Below are 10,896 nucleotides of genomic sequence, written 5' to 3'. Positions count from 1 at the left end.
CTCCAAAAGGGACTCCCACCATGAACCCCAATCAATCCGAAAGCAGGGAAATAAGACCTGCCTCAAGGACACCCGCCCACCTCTCACCAAGAGAAGCGCTGGCAGGGTTCCTGGGGGAGAGAAAGGGCGCTTGCACCCTAGTCAGCTGAACTAAAATAGCCTCCGCCCACACACATGTCCCAGAGCCCAGAGCCTCCCACCTGGGAGCGCTGGCAAAAAGGTGCTCAGGCTGTGGGCGCTTCTCTGGCACCGCGAGCAGAGCATGGACAATGGGACCCTCGCTGAGAGCTGCAGTTCAGAGTAAGACACCGCCACTTCCGGCCCTTTCTGGGCGTGATCCGGAAGGGGAGGAGCTAGTGGGGTCAGGGAGGAGTAGGGTCTCTGCCTTCACTCCTCTCAAGGCAGCTCTTGCCCCGCCCATTTCTGCTGAGGCGCCAAAACAGGTGCCTGGTGAGGGTGGGCGGGGTCTGGCGGGTTTGGGGCGGGGCTCGGGGAGGAGCCAGGCAGAGGCGGTACACTCAAGAGGGTCCACAGCTGTGGCTGAGACTGCAGCTGCAAAGACTCAGATAACAATGGCCAAGGCAACCAGTGCTTTCCCCCATAGCGGAGAGCGTGCATGGGTGACATGGGTGAAATAGAACAATGTATGTTGGGTGTGTAAGCCTGTGATCAGATTCCCTGGATGTCCATCCTCCTAACAAACTGGAAACACCCAACCATCCAATCCTGCCAAGGTGTTAATGGGGCTGAAGCACGAACTAAGGGTCCTTGCTTAACCTTTGTGATGACAGTCCATTCTGTGACCTAAAGCACTGCCGTGTATGACTGATTTTTAGGAAAAGAGAAGTACCTAGCATGCACGTCTAGGTAAGTTATATGTCAGTTTAACAAAATTAAAAATAAATCTTAAGCAGAAGTAGTGGAAGGGAATGAAGGAACGTGGATGGGAGGATGGTTGTTAAACTCGCCTGTCCTAAGAGCTGGAATTTGTACAATCTTCTTGTTTAATTTCACCGGGAAGCTTTTGGGACAGTTAAACATGAGAGTTATGTTTTTCTATGATGCTTATCATGATTTATGCACTCTGCTAATTTAATGTATCACTCACTCAAGTTTCTATCTGTCCAAGAGGTCGTGTATGGACAGTGGGAAAGACTTTACCAAGTTGAGTGATCTGAAATTTAAATTTCCTTCCTCCAGGTAACTCTTGGCTGCCCAGACTCTCAGAACAAGTGTTTTTGGGAAAGATCAAAGTGAACTATTTCCTGATTAACTTGCATCCATAAAGATTGTGCTTCTTTCATGCCTGTCATACTTGGGAATTCCTTTCTGAAAGTTCACGTCAAATTCCAAAGTTCCTGGCTTAAAATGGAGATAGGAGAATTGTAACACTCTGTTACATTTCCCAATATGGTTACATAATTCCCCAGACAGAAAACTGTCACCTGACTTGATCAGGAATCCAAAAATGTCAGTTATCAGCCAATATTTTCTGAATTAAACTGGTTTATGTTGCCAGTTCTGCTGGAGCCAGCTTATCCTTAGACCTTGGGAAACTTAGCCTAGATTTTGCAAATAAAGGGTGACTTCTCTGGAAATACTTGCTGTGTTAGACTGGATAGACTAGAGAAACAAATCCAGGGTAATTCAAATATGTGTAAGAAAGAGATTTACACCAATAACTAATAGATAACAAGAAAACATTGCATCCCAGGCCAGATCAACTCTAAAAGTCCGATATTAGCCCATATGTCTGATAGTAGTCTATAATTTCCTCTTCAGACTCACACAGCACATGCAATGATGACGAATGCAGGAAGACCACAGGCCAGTGTGTATCCAATGTTGGTAGAAGCATTTTGCACTGGCATGGGTCTCCATGTGGCTCTTCCAGCTATCCAAGTGACTCAAGAGCAGGAAGGTGAAGCAGAAAGAGAGGGTAGCCCAGCTCCTGGGAAAAAGAGTAGAAATTCCCAGAATCTACATGAGAAGGTCATGCCCACCAGGAGGCATCATCAAGTTGTGATCTGATTGACAGGCTAACCTCTACCCCTAGATTTATTTCCCAAGTTGAAATGAAACTATGTAGCTACTACACCTGCTTTCATGTGAGGTTTCCTGTTTCTCGTTCCCCCACCCCCACCATAAAAACCTCATTGTCATCGAGTCAATGCAGATTCACATAGATATTATAGGACAGGGGAGAACTTCCCTGGTAAGTTTCCAAGAATGAAAATGTTTGCTGGAGTAGACCGCTCATTCGTTCTACTGTGGTGTTATAGGTGGTTCCAAACTGCTAGTCTTAAAGTTAGCAGCCCAACTTATACCCTCTTCACAAACAAGGGTTTGTTCATTCATTGTAGATCTACCCACAATAGTATGCAACTAGATTCCAAATGGTTCCCTTGGTTATACAAGCCACTTCCCATTGGGTTGCTCACCTAAAACTAGTGACTGATCAGCAGAACGAGATGTGCCCAGCCTCCGCTACCAAGTGCTCCAAAAGGAATCCCATTAGAATTCCCTGCATAGATTGGGAGAAAAATGTGGACCCAAACTCCTACTCACAAAAGAGACCCTCAAAGAAATGGCCTTTGGTCACTTTCATGTCCAGAACTGAACTCACCCCCTGCTAGGCTAACCAGTCATGTAAGTAAGGTCAAGGACAGGATTTAGCTGATGGGGAAGAATGGAAACAGGAAAGTCCTGGAAAAAGTTGATAGTGTGTTGTTGTTGTTAGTTGCCCTCAAGTAGGTTCCAGCTCACAGAGAACCTAGGTACAATCGGATGAAACACTGCCAAGTCCTGCTCCATCTCAGGGTGGATTTTATGTTTGAGCCCATTGCTGCAGCCAATGATCCAGTCCCTCACAAGGGTCTTCCTCTTTTCAATTGCCCTTTTACTTTACCAGGCATGATATCATTTTCCCAGGATGGATCTCTCCTGATAATATATTCAAAGTACATGAGACAACATGTCACCATCCTCACTTCTCAGGAGCATTAGCATGTGTGGTCAATGCTATTGTTAGTCTTGTTAATTCCTGTACAAATCTCCTTGAAACAATGGATGAATATATGAATTGTGATAAGAGATGTAAGGGCCCCTAATAAAACATTTAATAAAAAAATGAAATAAATAAAATTACATGAGACACTTCTAGCCTAATTGTAAGACTTTTAAAGCTGCAGATTCTGGGAATTATGAATAAATACCATTTTATTGTATTGTTATTTAAGTTCAAGTTATTTGGGAACTAAGTCAGACAACATGTTAAATGTTGTCTGACTTAGTTCCTAATATTTTAAACAAACTTTTTCATGTAACTCCATTATCAATGTTTGTCTAGTTTTCTTGAAGTAACATTATCTGACACTGGTGTCAGAATATTACTGGTTTCATAGAATGTGTTGTTAAGTGTTCTCTCTCAACCATTGTTATGTTTGTACCCAATTAACTTGAACTTAACTAACAATACAGTAAAATGCCAAGTTGTTATAACAAGGTGTTCTTGTGTTGAGGGAGGGCTGGAGGAGAGGCCCAAAGTTCATCCACTTCCTCAATGTATGACTATAAAAATGCACACATAGGCCAATACTTCTATTTTATGAATTAACGTAGTTATGTATGTATGACATTATGTTTAGACCTCCATCCATACCGTTCTTCCCAGATCTTGTCTCTATTTTGTTTTACATCCCCACTGTCCTACAATAACACTCACCCCTTTTCTGCCTCTTAGTAATGCCTCTCAGCTAAATTGCTATTGCTCCAACACCCCCAGGATCTCTAAGTCCTCCTCATTGTTGATTTAATTCCCTAGTTCTTCCCCTATCTATGAAATTGTCTGATCACCGCTCCCTCCCACAAGACCCTCCAGAACCATTGGTCCAGTTGCTTCCCATGCCTATATGGATACGCAAAACAATAAGAGCCGAGACAAAACAAATAGATTGAATTAAAACTGGGGGAAACTAGCACCCCCCAAAAAACATATATAAGAATACATAATCCCAGGTTTGTCTGCTGACATTTATGACTATCTTCCCACGGGTCCTGGGGTTCCAGGAACTGCCCCTCCTGGCCTGAAGTCTATTTTTGCTGCTCCTCAGGGGTTTTATGGCTTGGCTTGGTTCCCGTTGCTGACCTGTTCTGTTCCCTTATTGGTTCACCCCACTGTGGAGGGAGGTGGGGGTCAGACCAGGCTCACTCCACACCATGTATCCCCAGTATGGTCCTCTGACGATGTACTCTCCAGCAAGGGGATATCATGTCTCAAGCTGATGTTGGTCTTACAGACTTCTCTTTGTGTCCGGGCATTCGTTGTTAATCCCATTCATTCTAATATCTCCAAAAAAACCACACATAATTAAAAAGACATAATTGAGTTAAAAACCTGTATAAGTAATGGATTTGCTTTCATTGGTAATTATGCCCTGCGATGATGTTGTAGTGCCCTATTAGTATACATAAATTACAAACGTGAAAAAATTTAAGCAGTCCACACTGAAAGGAGAGAGAAAGAGAGATAGGTGAGAGAGAGAGAAAGAGAGAGAGAGAGAGAGAGAGAGAGATATTATAAAATTAAGGCGTGGTTCTGGTTGAACAATGCACACTGAAGTTTGACAAGATTTCATTTACTGATGAAAAAACCTTGTTTGATAAATGAGATTAACAGGAAAAAGTGTCATCAAGTATTACATTTTATAATGCAAGAAACACGCAGATCATGATGCTAAGCTCTGGATTTTGGGTGAGCCCTTATTTTATGGTAAATATTATACATGGTCTCTTACTTCATTTAGCTTTCGAATTGTCTCTGCATACATTTTAGATTCTTGTTTGCTAATATTTTCATGTGTTTGCCTGTGTACATGTGTGTCAGTGTGTACAAGGTGTTCCTAGAACTGCCAAGGGTTCCTGAGAACACCTCCCACAGCAACTTCACCCAATCCACCCCGGGTTTATTCTGCCTTCATATGGACCAGTGGTTCTCATTCTGTGGGTCGCGACCCCTTTAGGGGTTGAGTGACCCTTTCACATGGTTCTCCTGATGCATAACAGTAGCAAAATGATAGTTATGAAGTACCAATGAAAATAATTTTATGTTTGGGCATCACCACATGAGGAACTGTATTAAAGGGGTGTGGCCTCAGGAAAGTTGAAAACCCCTGATTTTCTGGACTCTCCAAAGGATGGATAATCCAATAAGGAAGGCTCCTGGAGTATAAATTACGTCGATTTAATAATGATGCTGATGTATTACAGGTGATTACCCTTTAATCAGTCTCTTGCCTTCTCTCCTTTATTTTCCAGCTCCTGCTCAGGATCCAGGTGAGCCTGGACGCAGATAATTCAAGGTGCTGAAATTGGGGCAGTTGTGGATTTCAGATCAGGTTGTGCTGTGTGGAAAGAGTGGATCATCCTTGCTTGGATGTTTTGTGCTTCCTGGAAGGTAAACGTACCTGGGACCTAGGCATGTGGACCTATTACACGCCAGGTACCCTCAGCTAGTAGGTATGTAAGACAGACTCAGGGAGCAACATAGCCTTTTGCCTCCGGAAGCCCCTGGGGTTGAGCTCAACGATATTCAGCCTGTGCTAACATGCTGACTCTGAAACCTCCACTAATGGCTTCTTAGTTGCTGCTTTGTCCACATCCGGGCCTCACTTTCATTTCAGGGTATATTTAGAAATCCACATGCCCAGGGTGCCTGGTCAGGATTTACCCAATTAAGTCAGCACTGGGTTGGCCACTGTTGATATCATGAGTGACTCTGAGGACTTACTTCTCCCTGAGTGGAGAGCCCAGTGTGCGCTGAGAGGGAGATCCTGGCACTGCACCCACAGGATGTCCCTGGGATTAACATCATTACACTTAAGGGGTGAAGCTGCAGCTCCTACTTGAAGTATGCCTTGTGAGGTTAAGTGGTTGGTTTACTGGAAACTCAAGTAGTCACAGACCCAAATATTTTAGGGTTAGAAAGGTGTACTACATCTTCCTCAGAGCCCTTAAGTCTGAGGAAAAAGTCCAATATTGTGAAAAATGGAGATCATGGTTCCAATATAAGCACTTTTAATTTGATACGACCTCCATCTCTAGTGACATGAGGGTCCCTGGGAAAGAGGGAATGGAGGGGATCAAAGGTAGAATAACCAGTCATTTATTTGTTTCATTAAATATGGTTTCACTACATCTTTTTTTTTCAGGCCTGCACCTTTTATTGGGTACATTCTCAAGGGCTCTTGCCGGGTGGAGGGGAGGGGGTGGTGGCAAGGCAAGTGGCCAGACCAGGAAAGCAGGCCGCCCTCACCGCGGCATTCTCAGTGGTACTTCCTTAACCGCTAGTGATTGAGCTCCTTGTAGGATAGGCAGTAGCTGAAAACCACATAGGCCGCCAACACCGTGGACAGGCCTGCGACGCTCACGTTCACACATTTGCTATAATACCGATCGTAACTTCTCTGAAAGGTGCCGACAATGCCCGTCGGGGTGAAGTCCCGCATCAGCACCCAGCTGGGCAGCTCCGAGATCCTGACATCCAGGAGGCGCTTCTCCTTCAGGGTCACGGGAAACGCCATCTTTCAGTCCTGGGTGTCCGCTGCGCTGGGCCGCGCGGGCGCTGCTGTGTCGGTTTCACTACATCTTTGAGGGAGAAACCAGGATACGCTGTGACCTGCAAATTAGTGAGTGAGTACTTGAGCTCTTGGTCACCTTGGTTATTGGGTAACACATCCCAGCATATGTCTAATAGCAGAGAAGGCTCCCTGAGTGTAGGACACAGTAGAGCTGAAGAACACGAGTCCTGTGATAGATCTTAGTCATAATGCTTTTTCTCATATTTAAACATTTGTATATCCCTTCAGCTTGCCAAATTTCATGAACCATTTGTAAAAGTTAACTGAAAACAGAGGATGTGTTGGTATTTCCTAATTGTGCATGTCTACCTCTCGCAGTCCCTTACATTTAGGTAAAATCTGGGAGAGGAGACAGATCCACACACATACTTAGCAGCATGAGTTTTTTTGGTGTGTTAGGTTTGGTGCTTAGCTTAGGGTTTTAGTGTGTTAGAGACAGAGTCTGTACTTAAGATCGGAAGCTAGGTCCTGAGATTAATCAATGTTCCTGGTTCAAGAACAAGAATCAAGAGATAGAATTGGGTTAATTGAGATGATTTGAGATTCAGATGTTGGTGGAGAGATTAAAAGTCATTATGTTTAGAAAGTTTCTGCCTAACAGATTATGTTTCGAGTTGATTAGGAGTGTATCTGTTAAGGTATAATGATGTAGAGATACTATTTAAGGATTAGAATTTTCGGGGTAGTTTCTGAATTTGAGATTTAGGGTCATAAGGTTAGGATTAAGTTGATAGACTCTGATTCAAAGAATTGGAGTGAATGCATTAGGTTAGATTAGGGTGCATGGTCATTGGATTTGTTAAGCACATGTTAACTTTGTTGTGGCATCGGGCGATGCTCAGGGTGTTAGTGGAAGTTCTGGAGTATGAGTGGCTTTTTAACTAGTTATCAGTGTGTTGGAAGGATTCTCAGCACATTAACGTATAAGGGTTAATGGTTTGGGAGAAGGTGATAAGCAGTGAATGCATAGGGATTGAAGTATCGAGTTAAAATTGTGGACTGAAATGTAGCTGACAACATGTTTCAGTTTATCAGCTATAAATAAAAAAATTTTATATTTGGATGAAAAGCTCTGTAAATATCAATCAGGTCAAATTGTCCAATTATGGAGTTTAGCTCTCTAGTCTCCTTGTTGAGTTTCTTTCCCTGTGATCTATCTTTCTCAGTGAGTGGTGTGTTAAAGTCACCCACTATAATTGTCGAGGATGTGATTTCTTTCTTAATCTTTTGGAGGGTTTGGTTGACATATTGAGCTGGTCTCTCATTCAGGGAATATATGTTTAGAATGCTTAGTGGTTCATTGTCTATGATTCCCTTGAGCATTATATCGAGTCCCTCCTTATCTCTTTTTATGGTTTGCACTTTGAGGTGAATTTTATCCGAGATTAGGATTGCAATCCCTGCTTTTTTTGTATTGCTGTTTGCTTGGTAGGTCCTTCTCCAACCTTTAATTTTCAGCCTATTTTTGTATTTAGCCTTGAGATGTGTCTCCTGCAGGCAGCAAATTGATGGGTTGTGTTTTCAAAGCCATTCTGTTAGTCTCAGTTTTTTAATGCCTGAGTTCAGGCCATTGATATTCAGGGTTATTATCTCCATGTGCAGACTCTGTGATGTCATTTTACACCTTTTGTGTTGGGAGTTTTCCTACTTTCCTTTCTCATTAGTGTGTGTTTTGTGTGTGTATCTTCCTTGACTTCTTTCCATCCTTAAGGCATTGCTATCTTGGGGTATGTTTTCTCTTTGTTGTGCTCTGGGTGAGGTTGTTCTATGTGTTGGTCTCTTATTTGTGCTTGGTGAGTGTTGTTCTTCTGCCTATACTGAGTCGGCGAGGAACTTTTGTAAGGCTGGGTTTGTTGTAACATATTTTTTGAGTTTTTCCTTGTCTGGGAAGACTTTTACTTCTCCATCGATCTTGATCGATAATTTGGCTGGGTAGAGTATTCTTGGATTTGTGTTGTTTTCCTTCAATTTTTGGAATATGCTACTCCACTCTCTCCTTTTTTTCATAGTTTCTGCTGATAGGTCTGAGCATATCCTTATGTGGAAAACTTTATATGTGATTGCTTGTTTTTCCCTAGCTGCTCTCATGACTTTCCCCTTTCCCTCAAAGTTGGATAGTTTAACTATTATGTGCCTTGGTGATTTCTTCTTGGGGTCCCGTCATGCTGGTGTTCTTTCAGCCTCCTGGATGGTTGCCTTGTTTTCATTCATTAGGCTGGGGAAGTTTTCCTCCAAGAATTCTCTTGCCATTGTTGCAGATGACTTCTTTGTTGTGTCTTCCTCCAGTAGGCCAATAATTCTAATGTTGTTCTGCTTCATAGCATCAGACATAGCTCTTAGGCTTTCTTCAGCTTATCTAATGCTCTTATTAGATTTTTGTTCACGTTTATTAAAGTCTGCTTGGCTGTACTCCAAGACACTGATGCGGTTCTCTGATTCCTCCAATGGATTCTCAAGGAACATGATTCTGCTATTGTATTTCGTTATCTCCTCGCTAAGTTCCTGTATCATTTCATCCTTTTTCTGTATTGTTTCCCTCATATCCTGCATGGCTCCAAGCAGCATTCTGAGAGTTTCTTTGTATGGCATCTCAATATCTGCTTCTTCTATGTATGTTGCTATGTTCAGGACATCTCCTGCCTTTGTCTTTTGTTTCTCCTGTGTTTTCGTTGAGGTTGTTGGGGCTTGTGGTTGTTTGCATTGAGTTGTTTTTGAGGGACCAGGTGCCATTTTCTAATCTCTCTCTGAAAGTCTTATAGGAATACTTCTTTGAACTGCCTACAGCTGATTTTGCTATGGGATTAACCTACCACTTTATCTTCCTGTGGCTTCCCTATCAGGGAAGTGCTCCAGATGGCAGGTCAGCTCCCTGCCCCAAGCCCCAGCGGCAGTCCGCAGCTGAGCCCCAAGAAGAGTCGCAAGAAAGCTGTTGAGCAGCCCCCAGAGAAGTGGGGGGACAGAGAGCAGAGTTGTTAACAGACCCCGCAGTGTACCTGATCCCTGTTCCCTGCCTGTGGATGTTTGGGGGTTTGGGTTTAGTCCCTGCTCAGACAACACGGTGTGGCAAGCTGTGGCTGTGCTGTGAAAAAGCCCCTGCCCAGCCCTCCAAAGCTGTGTGGGAATAGAGAGCAGAGATGCAAACAGAAGCAACAATGTATCGGAACCGGATCCCTGCCAGTGGAGCAGCAAGGGTCCTGTCCCTGCCCTGAAGCAGGTAGGTGAAAACTGTGGCTGTGCTGAGACCAAGCCCTGCTACAGGCTCCAAATGGTCCCGGCTCCGGCAGATACAGCAGCTGGGTGAGTGTCGAGCCCCAGCCGGCTTCCACTGAGGTAAACCAAAAGCCCCCAGCCCCTCAAAACCCCGTGGATCTGTGCCTACTTATCTTTATGATGTGCCTCCTGCAATCCAGTGGCATTGAATTTCCCTCTAAGCAACTGTCATGGGCTGGATTCTGCCGAGTCCCTCTGGTATGTGTGAGAAATATTGTTTTTTATAAGAATGATCATGTCATATTTCTCATAGTGTGTGGCCGTTATGTTAGAACCACTCTCCTTCCAGATAGCAATCAAATTCTTAATATCACCAGCTTTATGTTTCTGTGTCGACATATGCATAGTATACAAACATACATTTATATTCATCTACATTAGCATGAGATGGGCATGAAAGGTTTCTGGGAATATTCCACTTCTTAATGTTTTATTGATGTACCTATTCTATCTCAAAATTCACTTTAATTGAGTAGATTATAACTCAGGTCAAACCTTTAGGTCCATGTAAAAAATCACCTGTATTTTTCTGAGACAATAACTCTTTAGAGGAGTAGAACACTTTAAGTTTCTCCCTTGGGATACATGGTGATTTAGAACTGATGACCTTGTAGTTGTCAAGTAGTATTCAAAGAGAAATTGGCAATTAAATTAATCCTTGAAGTTTTACAACAGTAACAAATATAGATTATGATTAGAATATCAAGTTAGAAAGATATAGGGCAAAAGCCAGATATAACACTAAAGATGAAAAGAGGACTATTTTCCCCTTCACCACTACACCAGGTGAGTAGGTTTGGGCTGCAAATCATGGTGCTGTTGAAATGAACAAAATTGATCTCCGTATTTAAGATGAGGCGATCTAGGTTTATAGAGATTAACATCCTCAAGAAATCCTATGTAGAACTCCACTCTGTAATTCTTTGTCACTATAGTTTCAAATGGACTAAAGAGCAGGGTTTAAGTATGTGTAGACTGTGTGTTCATT

The sequence above is a fragment of the Tenrec ecaudatus genome, chromosome 3, assembly GCF_050624435.1.
Source record: "Tenrec ecaudatus isolate mTenEca1 chromosome 3, mTenEca1.hap1, whole genome shotgun sequence".
Classification (NCBI taxonomy): domain Eukaryota; kingdom Metazoa; phylum Chordata; class Mammalia; order Afrosoricida; family Tenrecidae; genus Tenrec; species Tenrec ecaudatus.
This window is presented reverse-complemented; position numbering follows the sequence as displayed.